Source organism: Anser cygnoides, chromosome 3 (genome assembly GCF_040182565.1).
Source record: "Anser cygnoides isolate HZ-2024a breed goose chromosome 3, Taihu_goose_T2T_genome, whole genome shotgun sequence".
NCBI lineage: Eukaryota > Metazoa > Chordata > Aves > Anseriformes > Anatidae > Anser > Anser cygnoides.
In genome coordinates, this window is record NC_089875.1 from 98,528,862 (window position 1) to 98,555,089 (window position 26,228).

Consider the following 26,228-nt stretch of genomic DNA (forward strand, 5'->3'; position numbering starts at 1 on the left):
GCTGAAGAGAGGATGTTAGTTCAGCCAATGTCATATCCAGGTACAAGTGAAATCTGATGCAGACGGTGTAAAAGGAATGAGCTATGAACTGAAGCTGCATTTTCGTGAATCAGATGCAGACAGAGATATTGATATGACTTGAGCTTCAGAAGACCCAGTTCAGACTCTCACAAGACCTTGATTACTTTCTCGATACAAAAATGTGTTATTAGAAAACAACCCACAAGCTTAAAAATCAGGCTTTTATTATGTTATAAATAATGTTAATATAAAAAAGGATGTTATAAATTCAATGCATGTAGAGAAACAATGTATTTTGTTTACCTGCTAGAAAAGAACATTCTTAATCTGTTGTTTCCTAGAGCTGTGTGGAATCTATACTTAAATATTGATTGAAAATTTATTTGGCAATTGTAAAGGTAATATTGGGAATGGCAAAAGAATAAAAAAAAAAAAAAGGAGCAGCAAAATCAAAAGAACTTCAATAACTATTTGAACATTGCCCATGAAGCTCCTGAACATGAAAAGAAATCTACAGAGGGGAAAAATAGATATGGGATGAAATATGTTTTTAAAAGTATCCTACTTGAGAAGGACCACTTTGAAATATTGAAGGGATTGCATTGTTTGTTTTCAGCTCTTAGAAACTAGAAGCTAACTCAGAATGAATCATCGAAGTAGTCAATTTTGAAAGTATTTATAAATCGATGTAATGGTGTATAATTTTTTGCACTACCTGACATTTTTTTTCTTTTCTCTTTTTTTTTAACCCTTTAATCTTTTTATTATGTTCATGTAATATTTAAGAAAGAAACAGCTTCTGATTATCAAACGACATAAGAATGCAACAAAATAGAAACAGCTCTGCTACATTAAATAAGAAACCAGTCAGAACTGGGACCCATACAGATGTCTAAGGAGAATATAAGAAAGGACATAATGTAATCACCTTTTGCTAGTTTTAAACCTGTTACTTCATAATTTCATTAAATTTTTATTAACAGTAGGGTATCATAAAATATTCTCATAACATGGGGGTTAAGGAATATTTAATTTCTATTAACTTTACTGTTGCACAGTCTTAAAGACCTCTTTAACATCTTTTTTTTTTCAGCATAAAATTCCTCACTTACTTACTTGTCCTTCATATAGAAGTTAATTCACTCTTTTCTTCATCTTCGGCAGTTCAACCATATCCTTTTTGAAATGGTCTGGCCAGAACAATTATCAAGATGTGATCATACTGTGGATTGTATAATGGTGTAATGAAGATTCTTGTTCTTCCAGGTATTCATTTCCAATTAATTTTTAATATTTTACTTGTTTCTTTTATAAGTACTGGGTACTGAGCTGATGTTTGTATAAAAATTATTGATTTCACTTGTGAAACTTCTTTCACTATCCTATCATTGTGTATTTGAAATTAAGATGTGTTTCCCCCATACAAACCATTTTATTTTAATACACTTTGAATTTCAGCTGCCATTTTCTATCTCAGCCACATAGTATCATGATTCATTTGTGACATGTTGTTGTTCAATATTCAGCTTCACTACCCCAAATAATTTAACAACCCATGTGTTCTCATTCACATAATTTTATCAATCACTGATTGATATGGCAGATTCTAGCTTTAATTGCTATAGGATTCTAATAGTGGCTTTAGTCATCTATTCTTACCAAACAGTTATTCTTACTTTTTAATTTTACTCCTTTAAACAGTTTATTTTTTTTATGAACTTACCTTTTATTCAGTGCCAACCCAGTTTTCTTGAGAGTTTTTGCCAAAAGATTTGTCAAAAGTTTTTTGGAGACTGGAATAGCCTATAGCGACTTGATGACTCTTGTTCTTGCTCACAATGACTCCTTTAAAGAATGCTAACAAATTTCTGAAGCATAGCTCATTTCTTCAAAAGCCAGTGGTTCTTTCTTTCCCAGCATGTCACATGTTGCTGTGATTATGTATATGTATCTGTGCACTATCTATTCTCTATTAAACTTTCCACCGGTTTTGTTTTTTCTTCTCTTCATTTTCTTTTGTTTCAGTATAGAAATCAGATTTCTTACTTTTCAGGTTTGGGGGATTTCTTAATTTTTATTTTTTTTTTTCTTCTTTATATTTGTCACCCTCCATTCCCCCTCTGCTGAAGCAATTTTAACAGACAGCAGACACATCACAGCTAAATGGGTCACCTATTTTATACTTTGAGGAATGCCATTTGGGTCTGTCAAGTCATTACCATTCATTTCTCTAGTTTATTCTAGAATCTTTCCTAATGACACTTCAGTTTAGAATCATAGAATCAACTGTATTGGAAAAGAACTTCAAGATTATCAACTCCAACCATCAACCTAACCTACTGAGTCCCATCACTGAACCACATTTCTTGGTGCCATTTCTTAAATACCTCTGGGAATGGGGATTCCACCACTGCCCTGAACAGCCCATTCCACTCCTTAACCACCCTCTCCATGAAGAAATTCTTCCTAATGTTTGATCTAAACCTCTCCTGGCACAACTAGATAGAATAAAGTTTGAGACTGATCCTTCAGTAAGTTTCTCACAATGAAGGCTTCTGGCCTGGGTACCTCCTCTATTGTGAATGTAGATGCAAAGAAGTTACTTAGCTTTTCTGCTAAATTCTTATCTTCTTTACCATCCTTTTACACTTTGATCACCTGTTGGCCCTACATATTGTCTAGCAAACTTCCTCTTTCTGATCTGTTTGAAAATGGTTTAATATCAGTTTTTATGCCTTCCGTAAATCTTTTTGACAAAACCTATTTTGACCCATTGTATTGTGTTTTTAGATTTAACTCATCAGTGTTTGCATCCCTTTTTGTATTTTTTTCAATGTGATATGACTTCAATATTTTAAAGGATGTCTTTGTACGTTTAATAGCTTCCTTTATTTTGCTGTTTACTGCTGTTTACTGAAACCACAGGGTACTTTTACTTAGAAAAAAATGACTGTTTTTTTGGAGGAGTGTTTTTTTGTTGTTGTTGTTGTTGTTTGTTTGGTTTTTTTTAAGTCTGCTGTAGTAGTTGCTTTAATTACTATAAATTTTCTTTCAGCCTTTGCTGAATTATCTTTAAATAATCACCTTGCTACTTCTTAGCACTTTTTCATTTTAGGTACTCCTCTGAATATCTTATCCTTCTATTGGGTTCTCAGTTGAAACAACTAAACAAGCTTGAAGAGACAGATCTAAAAAGAAAGTTGTATCCCAATAGTGTGATATGCCTCATTTTTAAGATCTAGTTATGTAAAAGAATTCAAAATTAAGTACCTGTACTCTTTGTACAGTGGTTTATTATAATCTTGTTTTAGTCTTCCCATAAGTATCCAGAAAGAGTAGCTCATTGAAAAGGGAATTGTTTAAAAACCCTGGGGGAGCACTAAAGACAAGATTACCCAATAAATTACATCTCTCTCTTCATCTGAGATGTTATACAGAAGTATGGAGAAATACATTCTACTCAGTATCCAAAATCCCCTCTAGAATTGAAGGGTTATGACAATGGGGACATACAACATATCTGCCCTAGGGTGCCCATCCTCACTGTGAGCAGATGCAACCCCAGTCTAAATGACACCATTCATGGGATGGTGCAGCAATACTCTTTCCTGAGGTGGCAGGGCAGAGGCTCTGGTCTGTGAGTTGGAAAATATTTGCCTTTTCTCTCAGGGATTCATACTCCCAAGGCACACAAATTCTAATAAAGAATTCTGCCTGCTTACCCAATCAATCCTTATTCTGCATTTCTTTCAGGAACACACAAACAGCTGCTAAAGAAGGCATGGAGGTTATCATGCAGTGCTGTTCTCAAGGTAAAAGGAAGTGTGGGCTACATTTCAGTCTCATCATGCCAGGAGAATAATTGAATGTGTTTTTTCTTTCTCTTGGATGAGTGCTTTAATTACTGAGCTATTAAATGAATGACAAATTGTGGCACAAGCCTTCACGAGGCTTGTGTCACAGGAAGTGTCTGTGATCACCAGCAAGTACTGTGGTGACAAATTGGCAAGACATGTTCCAGAAAACCCTTGCAGAAAAGCCCTCTGGGGAGACACAGGTGAGTGAATTCTGTATTGGAAATCTTTATTGGTTTTAATCACTCTGCTGAGGATCACTGTCAATAAATATATAAATAAATAAATAAAATAAAAGGGGGGCTTGCACATGTGTAGGAAAAAAAAATAAGTAGCCTAGGAAACTTTAATGTTTCATATTGAGGTCTTCATAAAGTTTACTTCATCTCAGATGAAACTATAGAGAAAACTGATTTCAGGCTTAGTTGCTCTAAGAAATAGTCTATCGTTCTTCTCTGGACACTAGAGGATTTTGTCAGCTGAATAGTAGATATAAATTTATAGACAAATTATATGTTTAAATATCAAAGATATTTTCATTCAATATCTTTTTACAAAATGAGGTTCATAGCTATTTTTTTTTGAGCAAAAATATCTCCCGAATTTTGGTTCAGATTATTTCATTTTCAATATTTTAAAGTTTTATCTTTCAGCACTAACCTATATGTTCAACTTTAAAAGAATATACCATTATTTTCCTTTCTCACATCAGCAATTTTTCTCTCTTCATAACTAAAAGATTTTTCCACAAACTGCCAAGATTTTCATCAGCATATAAATTTAATCACAATCTTTAACTAGAAAATTCTTAGATTTTTAAAATCCCATAAATATATGTAGTTTTTATCTCCAAGATAATCATCAAGGTCCCTAGGACATTGTTTTGTCACATACACAATTTACAGGCTTCAGATTTTCATTTTTCATTCATTTATTTATTTATTTTAGGTATGTGTTTATAAGATAATTAAGCTATACTTTTTTTTTCTTTTTTCTTTTTTTTTTCTCAGAGAGATAAAAATACAGTAAAATATACCTGTTTGCAATTTTATGTTTATTCTCTTCCGTCAAAATGAACTAATTGATGTCAGTGTGCCATAAAACTCTAATATCTAATAACAATTTATACTTAGGTCTTGAAAAAAATCGTATTACAAAGTAATAGTAATGATTCAAAATAAACACTAACCTTAGAATGAGTTATGAGCATTTACAACTGGTAAATCTGCAGCATTTGTCTATCTAGACTGGCAACACAGAATAATTCCACTGAAATCTAGACATAAGAAGGACAGAAGTCTAAACTATATGTCTAATTTACTCTAGATGTGGCCAGTTAAAAAATAAACAGAGCCAAGAGCTCCTGAACTACACACTAAGCTCGGAAACGCAGTAACAGATGCAACAGATGTGTGAATAGTGATTATTACCTATTTTCAACCATTCTCTTTTGAGCAGTTAGTACTTTGGCTAAATCCCAAGTAAAGATTTGGTGTTCCTCAGCATTTTTCCTGTAATGCGTAAGGGAAAGTAAAACTTCAGTGGTCACTGCCAGACCAGAGCAGGAGCATGAGTTATTTTCTTTTTACAAGTTCAGCCAATGTTTTCACAATAATATTTGCTAATGGCTGCACTTCAAAGAGACACAGGCATTCTGCAGCTACCTCCTCCTGTTCATCGCACTAGCACCGTGCAGTCCACTGAGCTGTTTTCACATCTAAATGTTTGTTTTTAACAGCTGTGTCTGTGGTGAATTAAGCCTCAGTTGTAGCTGTTTAAATAAACACTTAGATCACAGTGTGGTACCTACACACTGAGCAGTGGTGAGATGGGCTTAGGAAACAGGAGTAAGTATTCTTTTAATCCAACACATAGAAAATATATGCAAGTTATTTTTTTTTTGTGTGTAAGTAGCTCCACACTTTGGTTATAGGTCTAAAATATAGAGGTTTAAAATAAGTTTAAAGTGTAGCTCCTAGTCTGCAATTGCAAAATGATCTTATTATATGGCCTAGATACGTTGAAACCACGTCTCTTCCTACATTTTTCTTAACGTTCCTAAGAACTATGACTTTTTCAGAACTGTATACACTTTTTTTGTGTTTTCTGACTTCCTAAAAGAAAGAGAAAACAAGGTGAAGTTCCTGATTCAGCATGTTTTTTTTTCATTATGTGTGAATATGCTGAATCTCACAGGTGTCAACAGGCACACAGAGGTCAGTCTTTTGTTGATTTGAGTCAAATATACACCTAGAATTTATAACAATCAACTGTATATTTTTTTCAGCATTTTAACCATGAATAATATGTTGATGCAGTAAGTATAGTATGAGTAGGATACATCTCACTTGTCTTCAGTCTCTGAAATGTTAAACATCTGTTATAAACTAGGTACTAAATTCTTCTGTAGACAATGCTGATGGTCTCTACCGGGGTCTTTCGTAGCACCCATCTTAGATAGCTATTTTTGGATTGTTTGCATTTTCCACTGCCACTATTTATCTTCCTTAACAGAAGGTATCTGTCTTGAGACCAAACTGTTAGCTAAATAATGTAAGATGATTATCTCCCTGAACTGTAGTACATACTACAGAGTATAGGAGTATTACAGAACTCTCCCACAGCTGTGAATGTGTTAAGTGATACCGATGTCTCAGTTACTCCACTTCTTCCATTAGCAGTTTCTTTTTCCTAAATCTTTCCCATCTCTTTGGAAACACTTTTTTATTTGTTCAAGTAATAAGAGTATCAAGGAAGTTGCACAGAGGTGCAAAGAAACATACAGTGGTAGTTGTTTCTTATTTGGGCAGCTCTCTCCTACTGCTTTTCCTTTTGCTCTCCTCTGTCTGACTGATTTTTAAGATAGCTGCAAGGTACCACTTGATGCATTCAGCAATAACTGAGGCCAAATGGAGTTCATCATGATAGAATCATAATTGTTAATGATAATACATGTTTAATCCAATTCATACTCCAGTCTGATATGAGATTTGCCCTTTATTGGAACAATAACAGAGAATTGGACAATGTTCTATATTAATGCTTGTAAAATGCTCTACTTAACTCTCTGCCATAGGGACAGTTTTCTCCCATACATGGTTTTGTAAGTTTTTATTCTCTGGATATAATACTTAATATAATTTGATTTATTCACCTTTCAAACAGAAATTACATTTTGAAAAAGAAACAAAAAAACACCCTTTTCAATTTCAAATATCAACTTTATTTTAATGTAAATTTAAATGTCTTTTTAGCCTAAAAGACTTAACATAAATGTTAAGGTTTTTCCCTTCTTTATTTTTTGCCTTTCCCTGTGAACAAGAAGAGAAGAAAAAAAAGTGTGAGAGGGGAGAGTTAGATAAGTACAATGTTCTTAAACATCTACGTAAGTCAATGGAAGTTATGGTTTCTCCATTTCCCATATTATGCATTCTAAATAACAAATTCTAAATAACAATAACAAATTCTAAATAACAAACCTTAGTAAACAGTTGCAAAACATGGCATAGTGCGAGAGAATATAAAACCAGTTTTTCACATTGAAGGTAGAACAAGGGTACAGATCAAAATATAATAAAAATAATGAAAATCTGTTATCAGATAATATTTTCATAGGAATTTGGAAAAATGGAAATGTAATATTGTTCCATGTAATGTAAATGTGATTAATAAGTGCAAAACATTCACTAGGAATTTAGAAACAGACATAAGGCCTGGAACCTAGGTACAAACTCTTTAGCATCCATAAAGTTAGCATATGATTTGATGTTATGGCAAAACTAATACATAAAGCTTTGACACAATTTTTGTTTTTTAAATTCATTTTTAAATGATATTCGAAGAGGCAGAACTGCAGAATACTTTTTGTGAAATTATAAAACTAAACTACTTGAAGTAGATATCACATTCTTGATAAAAACAAATGAAAAACAAATGTACTTTTTATCATCAATATGGAAACTTACAAGACTATTTTTTCTTTAGAAAGTGTATTAGAAGTTGAACATGATAGTGATTCTTTTTTGTTGCTGTTGCATGTTTTGAAGTCACTGGAATTTATTATATGCTTCAATATAAGTTCTTGAAAACCTGCAGCTCTATGATAATGTCCTTTTAAAATAAAAATCTTGTAATGAAAATATATGTGAACTGTATATGAATATGCTCAGCTCCACTCAATTCCATTGAACATACATCTGGATGAAGTTCAAGTGCTGTTTTTCAGAATGGAGTAGTTCATCACCTGTTGTCTAGCAAATCTGACTACAACAATAACATAACTATGGTTGTAGGCAAAAGACTTTTCATATAGAAGGAGTAATCATAATCACAGATCAGGTGTTTTACAATATGACTATATTAAGTGTTAGGATAGGCCTGCTGGTAAGAAAGATCAATGGGCCTACTTGGGACTTCTTGCAAACATAGTAGGTGCTGTGAAGTACATCTCACAGATCCCTGCTTTGAACATAGAACAGGACCAACCCATGTTTGGTACTGATTTGAAAAAAAAAAAAAAAAGATCAAAACAAAAAAGCAGACAAACAAACAAACAAAAACAACTGACAGACATTAGGATTGCTGTGTTCAAATGATACTTAATTTTCACTTTTATGTTATTATTTCTACAATGCTTTATTAGGAGTGCTATGAAAACGATATAATTCGTTATACAGTATGCAAATAACTGTTAAAATTGTTACCCTAAGACTAAATAGTTCAACATTTGATTTTATGTAAGAAAATGGATTTGCTGCTTCTGGCAATGTTAATGTAATTACCACTGGCTTAATTTGTAGCATGAAGATCTGTAAGGCTGTGTCCCATGATAGTTGCCATCTTGTTTTACTACTGTTAAATTGTAATTATAGCTTTGGAAAACCATATGTTTGGGGACATTAATGGTGGCAGCAGAATCTTGACAAAATGCTTGTTGCTTAGCTACAACTGGATGGAACAAACTACTGGTAGAGCTGTAGAAACATTTGTTTTCCAAGGAGTACGTTTAAATGAAATAGCAACTGTGTTGTGACTGTTACTGCTGGTTCTTCCACAGTTACTAATACACTGTCAAGAGAAGTTTACAGATATTGCAAACCTTTTTTTTTTGTTTTTTTTTTCCCCATGAAAGTTACAGATTAGAATTGTAGAAAATGTTAGCAGTTTTTGCCAAGAGAATTTTCTTTAAATTGTGTTTCAATTTTGAAATGTTGAAAAGCGATGTTATAAACACTTTCATGACTTTGCAAATGAAAAATTCCTCTGGTTTCAGTTTCTAATGCTAAAGTAAATGGAAAATTACCTAGGTGTTCATAACTAAAATGAACCTTATCAACTGATAGAAAGACATTTTTCTCTCTCTAATAAGACTCGCTTAAAATAAAAATTAAACTTAAATTTTAAGACTGAAATTGCCTACAAATTTTTATTTATTTATTTATTTTCATCACAGGTCAGCCCACAAATCTGAAACAAGACAAATTACATAGAGTTGGTAAGTTCTGACCCACATTTTTCTCCGAGAGATATTTTGCATTCCATGTTTGATTTGAGCAAAAGGCCAATAAGTAATGAATTAAAGCAAGAAGTTTGAATTGATGCTTATGGCCCCCCTATTGTTTTAGCATAAAGAATATGCAAATATTAGATTAATGAGGCTCTGCTGCTTCTTTTGTTAAAGATTTGTTGAAGCCAAACATATCAGTTTTAGATTTTAGCTTTAATGATCTCTTGCTCGTAATTTTATTATTCAACTGTAATCAAAATTAAGCTGAGACAAGACAATAATTTAAATGAAAACAATTGATAAATAAAACTTACACTCTGACATTGTAAAACCTTCTAGAGCTTGCTTATAACTTGCACTCTGCAGATCTTTCTCTCTTATCTATAGAAGAGTGCTAATTTCCTTCATCAGACCTATTTCATTATTTGAAAAATTAATATATTTGTGTCTTATTAAACGATTAAGCTGTAATTCTACACCAGTGAAAATTTAGGAAATGAAGATACAGAAGTATTCAAACTTTTATCAGTGCAGTTACACTACCATAAACATATAACTTGTTTTCTTGTCTTCTCATTTTAAACACCCTTTGTGGGCCAGTTCTGGGAAATGTTTCTTCTCTGCTCTTCTGCAGAGGTCCCAGTCAGATTTGCCCCATTTCTTCTGCTCCATTAGGTGTACTGGATAGTCTAATATTAGTGACAGAATTTCCAGTATTCTGATGTTTCCCTTTTGGTAATGATTATAGCAGTAAGGTTTTTGAGGGGTGAATGACGTTGTGTTCACTAGAAGGATTATGCACATTTTTCTGCTTTAATTCAACAGATTTTGTTGTTAAGCACGTGACATTGTCTGAAGATTTTCCCCAGTTCCAATCGCCCCTATATAAATAATCATTGCTTAAATTATATCCTACCAGATTTTTTAAAATAAAATTGCGTCACATAGAAAGATGTTGCAGTATTAGGTAGCAGACTTCAATCTTTTCCATATTTTGAGTAGCAAGCATAGTTCCAATTAAAAAAAATAAAATAAAATCCAGAACTTAATATATAAAAAAAAGAACAACAAAAAACATGTAAGCGGAAGAGTAGACGGTGCTAAACTTTTTGTCATAGATGGCAATCTCCATCAAAGCTCCAGTCTCTTAAATGTAATTTCTGACAATACTTGTTAATATTGATGAAAGTTAATACACTTTTTGTTGTTTACACAATAACATTATCAAAACCACTTTGATGTACAGACCTCTGTGGAAGAGAGTAGTTGAACAAAGCTGATAACATTATTTCCATTTACAGTTTGACAGTTATCCATCAGATTTCTTACCATTGAGAAGCCTAAGTTCTCAAGGAGCCTATTTTTCTCACACGCTGCCAAGGGATAGAATTCTTCCTACTCTGAGCTTTGATAGAATTCTTCCTACACTGAGCTTAATGATGACATTGATCAAAATGTTAATTTATGTAGATTTATCAGGACATGATGATTATGGTGATAAGGCCTCATGATTGGAAATTCCAGAGTAAATGTACTGAAATGATAAATATATATTTCCCAGACCAAAGAAATGGATTCAGCACTGCAGTTAATGTTTCATACAGCCCAACTTCACTAAGCACAACTCAGCTAATATCATCATGGATTTGTTTCATTTTATTAAATTGCATTAATTAGGGAAATGCATTGAAAGCTGATTGTGAAGAAATTTACTTTTCCTTGGAATAACTAAAAAAAGGGGAGTAATTGGATTAATTTGTCCCTTTTCCCCCTATTAACTTGGAGCATGATGATTCTCAACTTTATGTCGTGAACTACTTTATGTTTAACATGATTCTCATTAGCCAAGTTAATTGTAGGGTTTTAAGCGGGAACACTCACAGGCTGGACCGATGCCAGCTCATTCCTTTCCAGTCATATTAAATGCCATCTCTCCAGAGATACAGGCCTTTGTTAAAAGCCTGTTTTGCCATTATTCTTTATAATGTTAAGAGAAGCAATCAACAAGGTCTTGCCATGGTTCCTTAAATTATTCACGCCTGATCCATTGTATCAAACTACAATGTTTGTTGCAAAATTGTTGTCTTCTGAGTTCTGATTGTGATAATGAGGCTCTGCAGGATACATATGATTCATAGTAATGTCTCTGAGCTCTTAAAAACATTGTTGTGCTGCATTTAATTATAGGAACAGACTCTACAAACAGTTGAAAATCACATAATTTGCATGTAATTATGGGTATTATGTAGATTGGAAAGGGATAGGTGGCTTTAATTATGCAGAAAGAGTAGGTCTTTCTAGCTTTAACCTTCTGTTGTCCAGGATTCCTAGAAATTATAAGTTTACATTCACAGTAAAAATCGTCTGAAAAATCAGGCTGGGAAACAGCTGTTAATGCATTTTTCTGTGTAATGTGTCATAGGCACTCTCTCTCAATCTTAGCAATGCCTGCCAGTGTATTAATGGTAAATTTATTACACTGAAGGTAAAAATAAATGAATAGAATATAATAATCCCTGTTATTAACTGATCATTTTTTATTTACTTAAAAATAAACTAACAGTAACTTTTTCAAATATAAAAGTTTCCAGTATTAAACTGTACAAAGATGAACTGTTGGTCCATATCTGCACTAGGAAACAAAGCTTTTCAATGGTGTGATGGTCAGGAAAGGTTACAAACAGGCATATAAATATATCTAAAGCAGGAACACGAACACATCTGACCCAGCTCTGTTAATGATAAGCAGAACAAGAAGCAGCACATGCATGGTGCAGAGCTCCCTGAGCTGACTGGATGTGAATCAGCTTGGGTCTGACTACGGACTAAGCCACATTTGTGCAGCAGTGCATTCAAGCTAGTAAAGATAGCTGCAGAGCAGAGCTTCTTAGGTCAGGCGTAGAGCTGATTCGCACCATGTGGATTTCCTGACTTACATCTCTGCTAGCTCAGGGATCTCCACACCAAACTTTGTGCATAGCAGAGACAGGCTGATAAATAGTCTGGAGACTATGACTGAACATATAGAATCAACTTGGCTTTGTAAATTCCTCAGCTGACATGAGCAACCACACACCCCAGTGCTCCAGGAGAAAGCCTGCCCTGTGGTAAATTTCACTGGGCCACTTACAGCCAAAAAGAACCTGCAGTGACATTTGTGACATTCTCTTCCTCCACATTTTTTTTTCTGGATGATTAAATAGGTCATAGATTAAATATTTGTTGCAAGGAAAGTTTATATATTCAGAAACCTGTTTGCATTCTTGAGAAACTCTTATAGCAACATAATGATACAACCACCATTGAACTTACAATACTAGTATAGATGAGTAGATGCTCCTATTCTGAAACTGCTGCATTTTCATGCTTATCTAGGAAGTTTTACCAGTACAGATATACTGGCTTAGATTCATACATTTACTAGTAATGTGTACAATAACTAAAAATCAAAGCCATTATCAGAACAATAAGCTTGTCAAGTAATGACCTTTATTTGGAATACAGATAGCTCATATGATTTCTGGTACACGATGACATCAACTTATGTCTCCAGATTTTGCACAGAAGTAGAAAGAGGAAAAGCAAACTTTAAGATATGACTATGGTTGTATACACTGCTAGAAAATTTTAGTGATTATTTGTATTTAAATGGTTTATTATAAACTGCACTTGTCCACAACCACTATAATGCATGTAACAGGTGTTTTTAACTGTCATTTTTGTCATTTACTCTCATTTTTGTGTCATTTGCTGTCCAAAACAGACAATTTGTAACTTCCTCCAACACATCCATCACCCCAAGATTAGCCATAGGGATGTACAAACTATTTCTTCTAGCAAATGTACTGAATTGTGTTTGAAGTTGAGCATATTTTTTAAATGGTCACTCTACTTATTGCATCAGTGTATTCGTTTCAATGTTAATTTTCCCTACTGTAAAAAAGTCACTTCTTATTTCCATTTTCACTTCATATGACTTCCATGAAATGTAATTAAATAAATATTTACAAATGTAGCAGTAATCGTTTCTACTTCTAGAGAACACTACAGCCAGAACAACTTAGCTTTCCATATCTCTATGGTCCAATCATCATTACATCTAAATCACTATGAATCTTTCATGAAAGTGAGGACCAAGTGAGTTCTCAGTTTCCAAACATTTCTTATTAGAGACAATGCTTCAGAAAGCATGCAATTTTATTTTTAAATTATTCTGAAAATGCCAGGGAGGAGGGCAAACTAGGTTACAGAACAGTGAATAAAATACGTTAGGTCCTAAACATGCTATTATGTCAACAGCAAACCACTACACTGTTGTGTCAAATATCCAATAAAATAGTTTGTTAGCATGGTGTAGAATTCTTTCAAATCTCTTTCAAATTCTGACATGAAATACTATGGGATCATCTGAGAAGATGCATTATCCCTGAAGCTATACCAGTTGATATCAGTTGCAATTCCTATACTTCTTCGTGTTACAAATGTATATGATTATACTAAGAATTGTATGATGCAGGATCATGTGAGTTGTATAGTAATATATGCAATTAATTATGTGCCTAGCTCTGCAAAGAAGTACACACCATCAACTTCCACTGTCTTTGCTCATGTCTTGGATTCTTGAATAGCAGCAAACAAGAAAAAAATGAAAAACTGTTTAACATTGTGCTGATTTTTTTTTCTTCTTTTTTTTCAAGGTGTAACAACATTGCCAGTCACTACCTTATTTTAGTGCAAAAAAGATTTTATAAAATATTCATTCTGAAATTCAAAACCCTACAGTGCTGAATCAAACGTTTCTAAAACAACATCTCCAGGTAGATATGCTTCCAAAAGTGTTGTGTTATTATTTTTTTTTTCTAGTTACAGCTCAGCCAGCTGTCATACAATAAATAGAAAATGACAACAAAAGAAAGAGAAAGATAATGTATCTCTTAAATGTTCAGGTTTTCTATTATTCATATGAATGCAAACAACTTGGTTAATAACAGAACTGAAGAGGGAAGGATGGGTAAATAGCTTCTCAAATTTTAAAAGGCAGAATCTCAGAACCCAGTGCCATCTAGCCCAGAACTGAATCTTTTATCAGCTAAATTTCTAGTATTAAAATGCTGCATGGTGCCTGTGATGCCATTGCTAATCATTGCCACCACAAAGTCCAGGCAACCTTCTACCACACACCTATCTCACACAACATTTCATATAACTAACAGTTTAACCAATATTTTAATAAAATTCCTGGCATTTTGTATGCTTTTTTTTTTCTTGCTTATTGGTCCAAATATTACCTTTGTTGTTGTTTTTTTCTTTCTTTCTTTCTTTCTTTCTAGAAAGTGGAACATCTTTCACTCACTCAGGAGTCTGAGAGCCACTGAAAGGACACTAATTATGTCACTCTCCTATGAGACATGAAAGCCTACACTTTCAGATGAAACTAAGCAAAAGAAGCTAAATTTTCCAATCCTTAGTGAATGATGTGGCCCTGGGGTGAGTGATGCCTCAGTGGGACTGCAGGAGATGAATAACATCTATCCTCCCTTTGTCCACAGCTTGTATGAGAAAAGACTGACCTCATCAGACACCTACCACTAGGAAAGCCCTGGCTGCGAGTACCAGGTAGGTATTTCACTGCTGCTGAGAGCACTTCTGTGACCTTCATGTCTCTCCTTGTGACATTTTGAACTATTTAGATTACAGAAAGCTCTGCCAGGCTTGCTAAGGTTGTGAATTCCAGCTGCACCTTAGTTAGGGAACACTGATTGCCATCTTGGATCTGTTTGTTGTCCAAAAGAGATGTTTTATAGTACAATACCACATCTCTCTGCAGATGTATCATTGGAAGTTTTTTAATGTCCACTTGAGTAAGTGATGTATCACAGTTAAAAATTGTTCACAACAGGATTATTTCTGACAGTTTGACTTGGTGCAGAACATAACACAGAGCTTCTATACTACCCTCCAAATAATGTTTTTTTCTAAGATCTCTGAAACATCTGTGCAAATCATGATAGCCAAACACGCCAAATGAAGAGACTGAAACTTGCTTGTCATGTTCTCAAACTATAGTGAAACCAAAACTACCCTGCAAGATTTTTCTAGCTATTTTCCATAGGCATCAGTGACACCCTCCATTAGATAGTATGTCCTTTTAAAAGAACTGGGGTTACATCAGACATAATTGGACAGAGGTTATGCATTTCATATAAAAGTTTGACATATCATGAGATGTTTGGAAGAGCCTTTTAATAGCAAAAATAATGGCATTTTCTGGATTTGTGAGTTAGGGCAGGAAAGCACCACTCTTTTGTCTGATAATTTTATCTAATTTTAGTTTGAAAAATGAAACTGTACAGGTAAGAGACCAACTGATTTGTTAGCAGACTAAAAGCTTCTTGCCCTTTGTTAGGCTATGGACAATGATGGCAGTACTTGGCCCTCAGATATTGGGTGTGGGCCTCTCACATCTCCCACTGTTCTTCACCCATAGCCAAACCCTAGTAAAGAAAGGTAAATAGATGATGTGACGAAAGAAGTGGCTACCTCCAAAACACTCAAAAATGGGTAAAGAGAGAAAGAAGGGTAGACGAACTTTTATTTAATTAGTTCTAGATGAGATTGCTACTTTTTTGGTCTCCCTCTCCTAAGTCCTATGCTTGGCTTGCTCAACTGAACATTTCACATAGTAACATATTTAAGAAAAAGTCAGCACAAAAAATCCTTATATGAAAGTACAAACAGCTTGCTCCAAGCAGCTTTCAATAAGTAATGACAGTCTTCTTTCACTATTTCTCCATGAAGACTTAAACATTTTAAGTAATGTTTAATAAATTCTAGTGTGGTTCTGCCTCTTATTTCTGTCAGGAATAAGAACTTAAGCCATACTAACAAGCTGTAACAGCCAGTAGTCACTCAGCTCATATAAGTGTGTGGTAGGGGAAGAAAATCACTGATTAAAAGTGCGTAAGTGGCAAATTAAAAAGGGAGGCCAGCTGCCATCCCAGTGGTATCAGAGTTTTCTGCTCTGTCATGCAACAAATACAGATTAATTATTCTGTGTATTTCTACAAGAGATGATCACTTTCCAGAAAAAAATAAAAAATAAAAAATAAAAAGGTTAATCTCTTATCTCTTTTCCATATTTTAATGATCAAATTTGAAGCTACCTTTTTTGAAATTGAAATTATGTTTCACTTTTAGATTGTCTACATTTTTCCTTGTCTCTAGTACTGCTACCACATGAATTTTATAAAATCTGTAGTGAAAGTCCCAAATGTCTCTCAAGAAAACTTTTAAAATTTGTTGCAAGTTTAATAGATTCAAGGAAGTTCCATGTATTTCAGAAAAAAAATAAAATAAAATCTAAATCAGGGATTATGTGTTAAAAAAGGGCTTGAAATTTCACATTCCTCATCCTTCTTCATACACAGAAGATGAGTCTAAAACTAAGTCATTAAGTAATGATGACTGTTCAACTCTGCAGTTCTGTGAATCTTCTATATACGTTCCCCCCCTGCCGCCCCCCCCCCCCCCCCCCCCCCCCCGCAGTGTTTATTTCTACCCACATAAAAAGATGGCAAAATTCCCCGAGAGTACACATGGAAGCTTTTTACCAGGAGGATTAGATCCATCATACTTTTTTGAGAAGAATCTACTTAAGGTTTTGACAGGAATGACCATCCCCATGATACAGAGGAGTCTAAACTGTTTGGTAGAGCACCAAATAGTGTCTTTGGAAAAAAGTGGGAATGTACTTTTCATAGAGTACAAGAGCTCTCCATTTCATGTGTAGGAAATCAAACAGGGAAGGAAGGAAACCAGCATGGCTGAGCAAGAACCTGCTGGTCAAACTGAGGTGTAAGAAGGAAGTGCACAGGCAGTGGAAGCAGGGACATGTGGCCTGGGAAGAGTACAAGGATGCTGTCCGGATGTGCAGGGATGGGATCAGGAAAGCCAATGCACAGTTGGAACTGTACTTGGCAAAGAATAACAAGGGAGGTACATTGGTACATTGGCCAGAATAGGTTAACAATAGGTCAATAGGTCAATAATAGGTACATTGGCCAGAAAAGAAAGGCCAAGGAGAGTGTACCCTCTCTGATAAACAAGAAGGAAGAACTGGTAACAACAGACATGGAGAAGGCTGAGGTACTCAAAAACTTTTTTGCTTCAGTCTTCACTGCCAGGCTTCCCACATCTCTTGAGTCCCTGAAACTCTAGGCTGGGACTGTGGGAGCAAAGTCCCTCCAACTGTGAGCCAAGAGCAGGTTTGAGACAACGCCATGAAACTGAACAGGTACAAGTCTATAGGGCCCAATGTCATGCATCCCAGGGCCCTGAGGGAACTGGCTGATGCAGTTTCCAAGCCTCTCTCCATCATATTTGAAAAGCCCTGTCGGTCAAGTGAAGTCTCTGGTGACTGGAAAAATCACTCCCATTTTTAGAAAGGGTAGAAGGGAAGACCCAGGGAATTACCAACCGGTGAGTCTCAGCTCTTTGCCTGGAAAGATCATGGAACAGATCCTCCTGGAAGCAATGTCAAGGCACATGAAAGACAAGGAGGTAATCTAAGACAGCCAGCATGGCTTCACCAAGATCAAATTGTGTCTGATCAATCTGGTGACCTTCTATGGTGGAGTGAATGCATCAGTTGACCAGGAGAGACTGACGTCATCTACCTGGACTTCTGTAAGGCCTTTGACATGATCCCACATGACATCCTGATCAGGATGAATTGAGATGGATTTGATATGGATTTGAAAGGTGGACTATTCAGTGGATAAGGAGTTGGCTGGATGGCTGCAGCCAGAGAGCTGTGGTCACTGGCTCCATGTCCAGGTGGAGGCTGGTGTTGAGTGGTGTCTCTCAGGAGTCCATCTTGACACCACTGTTGTTTAATATCTTCATCAATGATATAAACGATGGGGTTGAGTGCATACTCAGCAAGTTTGCAGATGACATCAAGCTGAGTGGTGCAGTTGATACCACAGAAGGAAGGGAAGCCATCCAAAGGGATATGGACAAGCTTGAGAAGTGGGCCCATGTGAACCTAATGAGGTTCAACAAGTCCAAGAGCAAGGTGCTGCACATGGATCAGGGCAATCCCAGACATAAGGACAGACTGAGTGAAACACTCATGCTTGCAGCCCAGAAGGCCAGCTGCATCCTGAGCTGCATCAACAAAGGAGTGGCTAGCAGGTTGAGGGAGTTGATTATGCCCCTCTGCTCTGCCCTTGTGAGTCCCCACTTGGAGTCCTGCATCCAGGTCTGGGGCCCCCAACACAAGGAAGGGGATCTGCTAGAGTGGGTCCAGTGGAGGGCCACAAAGTGATCAGAGTGCTGGAGCACCACGTGTATGAAGAAAGGCTGAGAGAACTGGGGATGTTCAGCCTGAAGAAGAGAAAGCTCTGGTATGACCTAATTACAGCTTTTCAGTACTTAAAGAGGACTATTTAAAAAAATGGAGAGTGACTTTTTACATAGACAAATAGTGACAGGACAATGGTAACTGTTTTCAACTAAGAGATGGCACCCTGGGCAACCTGATCTTGTGGGTAGCGTCCCTGCCCATGGCAGGGGGTTGGAACTAGATGCTCTTTAAGGTTCCTTCAAACCCAAACCATTCTTGTAGAGAAAGTGAAATACATTCTCTTCTATTAGTATCTTGAGAGGTTTATTAACAGCAAACATTAAATAAGTTAAATATTTTTAAATCACAGAAAAAAAACATTGAATAGCATTGACTGTGAACTACTGCTCTTGAATCAGAGAGTGTCATTCATTTGAAATGACATGGAAAAAGAGAGAGATGGGTGTATTAGTTAGCCACAGAATACCTATGAGCTAGTGATCTAGTGTGTCTCAGGAAAAAAAAGTGATGCATTTCCTATTAAAATAGGAAAAATACAATTCATTAGACATTGCTAAATATTTGGTCACACATGAGAAAATGTGTAAGCAGAACAGTTGGAGAGAAAAGCTAATATTGTGATCAGCAGAATGGAGTATTTCTCTTGGTTAGACTAAGAAATGATACCTTGTTTAGCATAGAAAAAGAAGAGCTGAATTTGAAAGAGTATAAATACTCCATATCAGCAGAGTAGGGTGAAAATATTGGGAAGGAGTATGACCATTAAGGATAAAAGATAATGCTGGTCTAAAGGTAAGTATATGCAAGCTGGCTATGAGAAAAAAATTGGAACAAATCTGTAATAAATGTATTTGTTGGTGTGGGGGAGAGGGGCGTGAGGAAATGGTTTTAAAGTGGACCTCAGTATGTGTACAGAGGTACTTCACAGTTTTGTGGCCTATGACAGCTGGAAGTGGCAAAGGATGTTTTTCCAGTTCTCAAATATCAACTTATTCAGAGTTTTAGAACAATCAGTAATTTTTGTTGCACCAAAATTTAAGGAAGATTAAGTATGTAAACTCAGAAAGCACTGATAGGTTAGCTTGGCTTTCATCTAGGCATCAATAGAGAATAATATGGGATGTAATCAGTAAAGACTAGCATAATTAATGGCAATTAGCATAGTTTTATAATAAACAGCTCTTATTAAACAAATGGTGTATTTTTGATGAGAATACATTTGGTTTAGGGTAGTACTTGTGCCTTTATAATATACCTAGAGATAGAACACAAAGACATTTGCTTTAAGAAGGCATAAAAACCTGCAAAAAATATGGCACTGTTCAAAATTCACAAAATCCATATTCAATGTATTAAAGACTGATCATATGAATGGTTATAGTTTACAGACTCTCCTGTATGTGCATCCATCAGGGACCAGTGTTGTTCAGTGTCTTTATCAATGTTCTAGAAGAAAATATAAAATCAATACAAATAAATCTGTGGATGACATAAACACTGGTAGAGCGGTAAATAATACTAGAGGCAGGTTAGTAATAAAGATCGTTATGCGTCATTTGGTAAAGAGATGGTAAGGTTAATCTGAACTTGTACAAGGTCATATAACAAGAAAAAGAGAATGTACATCATAGTTATGGAGTAGAGAACTGTTATTTGGAAAGAATGGACTTGGAAAGGCTTTAGAGTAACACTGAATGAAAATGGATTTGTGAGTTTGTTAACTTTTTATACACATATATATTGATATAAAATTCTTTGCTTTGAAATGTTTTAATTTTTTATTCAGTCACAGAATCACAGAATCATCTAGGTTGGAGGAGACCTCCAAGATCACCTTGTCCAACCTCTGACCTAACACTAACAAGTCCTCCACTAAACCATATCACTAAGTTCAACATCTAAATGTCTCGTAAAGACCTCCAGGGATGGTGACTCAACCACTTCCCTGGGCAGCCCATTCCAATGGCTAACAACCCTTTCAGTAAAGAAGTTCTTCCTAATATCCAACCTAAACCTCCCCTGGCGCAACTTTAGTGCCAATCACAAGTTTGAAAAAAAAAATTGATTAGAATGTTTGTTTTCAATGAGATAAAAGGTATTAAACATGCCAGAGGAAAGTTTAGAGTAAAACACTATTTTTAAATTAAAAAAAAATCAAAATGTTTTAAGTTTTGCAAGGTTGAAACTCCAGGGACTAATGATATAGACATTACATTCCTCTATTAAGTCCTCTTGAAAGGTTCTCTTGATTGCTCTGGACACATCAACACCATGGACATACTCAAAACCTTGCTGCAGAATCTTCCTGCAGCATCATTAGGTCTCTCTAAAATTCAAGTCATGTCCCATGCATGAATATAACATGCTGCCTTGTATGTTAAAACCCTAGCAAGATACACCGCCTGGCTTTGTAAATCAGTACTATTTCTAAGGCAAAGTCATTTGCTTTCCAGGAAACACCCTCCATAATCTTGGTGAATGCAGGATACTTTTCCGACTGTTGATTTAGCATTGGTTGAACCAAAGCTGTTGGCAATATCTGGGACTGCACAGAACAGCTGCCTTTTCCACACAATATAAGGTTTCTCGTGCCCCTGTAAACTATCTTCCCTGCAGGTCTCTCATGGGAGTACACATCGTCCAATTTAGTAACTTCAGCTTAGTTTACATTTGGAATTAATTACAAATCTGTATAATACAATGCACATTTCTGATAACAACAGCAAAATAAAGCTGATAGTGTGCATTCTGTATGTTTAAAGTAGAGCTTTTTCTTGTTACCTGTGTCACTGCAATGAAATATCACCAAGGTTCCCCCACTCTGATCTTCACAGAATGCCAGTAATATTGCAACAATATAAAGAAATGCATACTAGCAAATTGATGTGCTTTTTAATGCTTGAGCTATATAATTTTAGTACAAATATGTCTAATGTTACTAACTATCTTGCCAGGAGGAAACATGCCAGCTATTGGAAGCACTTGCTTGTTGTGAGTGAGACAGGACTTCTCCAAGTGTTCAATCCCACAGCTGCAGTGCATAATTCTTCCTTCTTATCCCCAGTGCATCTTTCAGTCTCTTGCAAGTGGTCTGTTATTTCTGGATGGTCTCAAAGAAGGAGCCAGAATTTCCAGCTCTTTGCTTTTCTGGTTTGATCTGTTATCTCATTGTGTACTGATGTTGGTTTTCTGCCCTCTCCTTCTCATTCTTACAGATTGTCTCTGTTCTTTCCTTCACTTTTATTTATTTATTTATTTATTTATTTTTCTGTTTATTTTTTTCTGTTCTCAATGTTTCAACTGTCTTATTGCTGGTTTCAGCCCAGGATATCAAAATAAAGAGTAGTAAACATACATCTAGGTCTTCCTCATCTCACTTGCTTGAGTCTTGTATCTCATTTTCTTGTCTATGTTGTTGTCTATGCCCTGTGTCATTCCCATGCAAAAGCAATCAATTTTAAGCACTTTTAAGTCGTGGTCTTTGTTTCTGGTATTCCTACACCTAAAACATTAGCTTTTCATTCCTCATCAAACACTTTTAGTTAGCCTGGTTTGCACAACCAATTTCTCTCAAACTTTTCTTTATTCTTGAGTGTGCCACTACTACTACTATTACTACTACTACTACCACTGCTGCTACTACTACTACTACTACTACTACTACTACTAAGTCTAAAACCTTTATTTGTATTTTGGTTATATTGGGGGCATTCTATATGAAGTTTAAGCACATAGTTAAGTGTCTTCTAGCATCAGGATTTAAATTCCTTTCCAAATATTTTATTATAATTTTCCATTTGACCAAAAAGAGGTCAAAAATGAATATTTAATTGTTTCAAGGAGTGAGAACTGTAGAGTGAAATAGAAGAACAAAATTGAAAATGCAATAAGTATAATTACAAGACAGAATTTTTATTTTGTTCTTATTTATTATATGTCCAGCTTGAGAATACAGCTTGGCTATTCACTCAGGCAAAGAACTAGATGATGTGTAGAAAAGTCCTTTTGTTCTTTTTCTCCTCTGAGCTCTGCCCCATTTAGATTCTATGTTTTACTTAGGTAGTGACTATATGGTCTTGACTACCTAAAAATCCGTTCTATAAATTTGGTACTACCAGCAACAAATAATAAGATCCCAAAAATATCTCAGAGACTTTCATCCCACTCCATTATGAATGAAGTTCACTGTTATGCACAGGGACAGCGCATACATTAGATGTTATATAAATCTCAGTTGAGTTCTAAATGCAGGGTTTGAGGAGTGTCTAGGTTCTTACTGGGAAGCACTACAGAAAGGATTAAAGGTATACCAGAGCAGTTTGAAAAGATTAAGAATCATTAGAGTTTTTTTGAAAGAAAGAAACAAACAAAACAAGTAAGGGAATAAGGTACTGAGACAGGTAAGGAATTCATTGATATATTTTGTGATAGATGGTAGACTTAATTATTAATAAAATAGATTAGGAACTGAGTATAAGAATAGAGGAAAGGTCTGATTTAAAAATGAAAGACCTAGAGAAAGAGAGATCATACCTAAAGTAATACCTGAAAGATCATACCTAAAGCACTTGCTGGGAGCCGTTACTATAATAGGACTGTACAATCCAATTGTGTATGCAAAAATGTGTTGTTTTTTTTTTTTTTTCATCCTTATTTTTCTCTTCAGTTGGGTTACTTTGTTTTTGTTTATAAAGTGGCCATCTCTGGCCTCTTGCTGGTGGTACCTCCCTGAAACATCTTCAGTAAAATATACAGTGCTACCATGCACCTGGCCCAGGACACCTGGCCCAAACTAATTGAGAGTCTCTAGAGAGGTGAAGGTCAGGGTGAATGATATATACCTGACAGCAGTGAACAGTAGGACACCCCAGATGCTCCCTTCCAGCTGCTGTGGTATTTCTGCTTGTAGGGTAGGGGTGTTGCCAAGGTAGACACAGTTAGTCTAGAGCTGTTAGAATTAGTTTAGAAATTGGAAATTGGGAAGCAATTAACTGGAACAGCACTTTCTTCTAAAGTTTTTTTTAAATAAAATTTTGTTTCTTATTCTAGCATTGCACTTGAGACCACTGTACAAATCTTCCTCTTCACATACAGTTTTTACTGCTCTAATTAATTCCCTTCTTTTCTTCTCATCTCCAGTCCCTCCTCCCTTCTGAAATTGGATCAAATAATAGGGGCAGGCTTCCAACTTTGTTGTTTGATGTACTTTTATCATAAAATGAAGCAAGAATAAAAAGCATGACTTCCTTATTATGATATTGTTACTTTCTAAAATAACTTCTCTGTGAAAAAATAAAAAATAAAAAATCTGGTTATAAGATATGAATCAGCCATGTGATAAAACCTTTCACTCTTCTACACATGTGCCAAATCTTAGAAACACACCTGTTGTTGTAATATTAGTTTAAAGAACTCAAAGATGAAGGATATAAAGTATTTCAGACACCAAGCAGACTGCAGGATAATCTCTTAATCCAGACAGATGAAAGGAAATGCAGATTTTATGCCCTCTTGAGAGTGGCAGCCTGTCAAAAAATAGATCTTTATGTTCAGGTTGCCAAAAAAAGAGAGAGGGAAATAGAGAGAAAAGGTCTCTATCTCAAGCATGCAAACACACATACAGACACAAAGAGAATGTCTGTGCTACAGCACTACGTTAATCACACTCATTTAGAAATCAATGCCAAAACATATATTGATAGATAACCCTCTTTCTTTTCTGAAGAGAAAGAAAGTATATTGTTTGAAAATAAGAGATTTTTGCACCATAAAATATAAAGAAAAAAGAAACACTTTAGTGTATCTAACAGACTGAAATCAGAATAGTAATATTTTCTCTTACTTAAAATAAAGGTTTTTATTGCAATAGACACTAAAAATGTTAATTGCAGAACACTATTGTTTTAGACAAATCTTAAGATATTCTGTTCAAATAACGATCATGGTCAATGCACACTACTTGTTTCAGAGATTTTCTGGGCCAGATTGTGCTGCTTTTATTTGTGTCAAATACTAACTCTGATTTCAATTAGTATACTTGAATAATAAGGGACTAAGACAAAATGTAGTCTTGAATTTTTAACATTACGATACCCTTTCATTTGAATCCCACAAGGTATATGAGAGATTCTTCTTACTGGAGAAAGTGACAATATTACTTTGAGTATAGGAAAGCAAAGCTGTGTGATTACTTCAGTTTCTTCAGCTCCCTTGCATTTAATCTATTTTTTATCTTTTATGTTCACAGAGTGCAGAAGGTGAAGGTGGGGATGGAAAAGCATATCAAGCAAAATGTGGATAGAGTCAGCAGTAAAAGAAAAAATGCGTGCTGTCCTCTACTGTGCAAAGCAAGCATAATCGCTGACATGAAGCAGTTTGCACTTCTGGGAGGAAAAAAATAACCAACAAAGATTCTTTACCAATGACAATAACAAACCTGGAAAAAAAAAAAAAAAAAAAAAAAAAGAACACTGTTTTACAGCATAACTTAATGCTTACTCTGATTTGGACGTATTACAGTAATACTTCTACATTTACCTGGACTATAATCTTATATCCATACTATTTGCACTTTGTAGGTCTTCATTTTGTATTTTAAACTGAGTACTGGCCATTCTCCAAAACAAACTCTTTCCCATGTCCACAATCAAATGATGATATGTGTTTAAACATAATGTATTTCTTTAGTTAAAAAGCAAAACAAACAAATTCTCTTGAACTGTCAACAAAGAATTAGTGATGTGCTAGCATATATAGCATTGCTAAAATGTTTCTGAATACAATATTTGCAAGATTTCTTCACTTTTTATAAAATACCTTGCAAATCTGACCTATCTACCCCTAATGCGAATTCTAATCTGTTGGAGAAGAAGATTCACCATTCACAACACAATTGCTGCTTTTAGCAGTTGTATGAGATATTACAAATGTTTCTTCCCCATGTGTAAGGAAGCAAAAGAGCAGTAGGAATGGGAAAGTATTATACTCTTGGGAGAGGGTGTTATCATTGTCATAGAGAGACACGTGAGGAGAAACCCAGTGCACACATTATAGCAGTGCAGGAGAACCTAAGACACTTTTACCTCCCTATTAAACCCCACCGTGTAATTCCTTGCCACAGTGTTGAGGACCCCTGTGTTGCCAGGGAAGCATCATGATTTCTCAATAGCTCTTTATTCTATATGTAGTTTGAATGACTTCCAGCTTCTGACACTCATGGATGCAGCAGAGGACATGGCCAGGTACAAGTGCACAGGGAGGAGCTTTGGCTTCATGAGAGATAAGTGTGGCCACAGCTTCCCTACCTGCCTGCTGGTCACAGTGGGTCTGGTCTCTCAAGGCTGCAGTTTGCTGGAAGAGGTTTTATGCACTGAAAACCCTCTAGGAAAAATTTGTTTCCTTAAATGCTGCGTTAGATAGGAAGATTTGATACAGTGTTAAGTACCCACTGTAGGGATAATTCTGAGAGTCCCATGAAAAA

General features: G+C 35.3%; 1 long non-coding RNA gene across 2 annotated transcripts; it reads left to right on the plus strand.

The window, feature by feature from the left end:
- The first annotated feature begins 1,190 nt into the window (after window positions 1-1,190).
- On the plus strand, window positions 1,191-25,691 carry LOC106030468 (uncharacterized). 2 transcript variants are annotated; one of them, XR_007168719.2, is made up of 6 exons: window positions 1,191-1,287; window positions 3,775-3,833; window positions 9,328-9,369; window positions 14,079-14,198; window positions 14,712-14,997; window positions 24,996-25,691. It is a non-coding gene; the product is annotated as an uncharacterized lncRNA (long non-coding RNA). The 2 variants fall into 2 exon arrangements; XR_010830561.1 differs by lacking the exon at window positions 14,079-14,198 and having other exon boundaries at window positions 14,931-14,997.
- The last annotated feature ends 537 nt before the right edge of the window (window positions 25,692-26,228 follow it).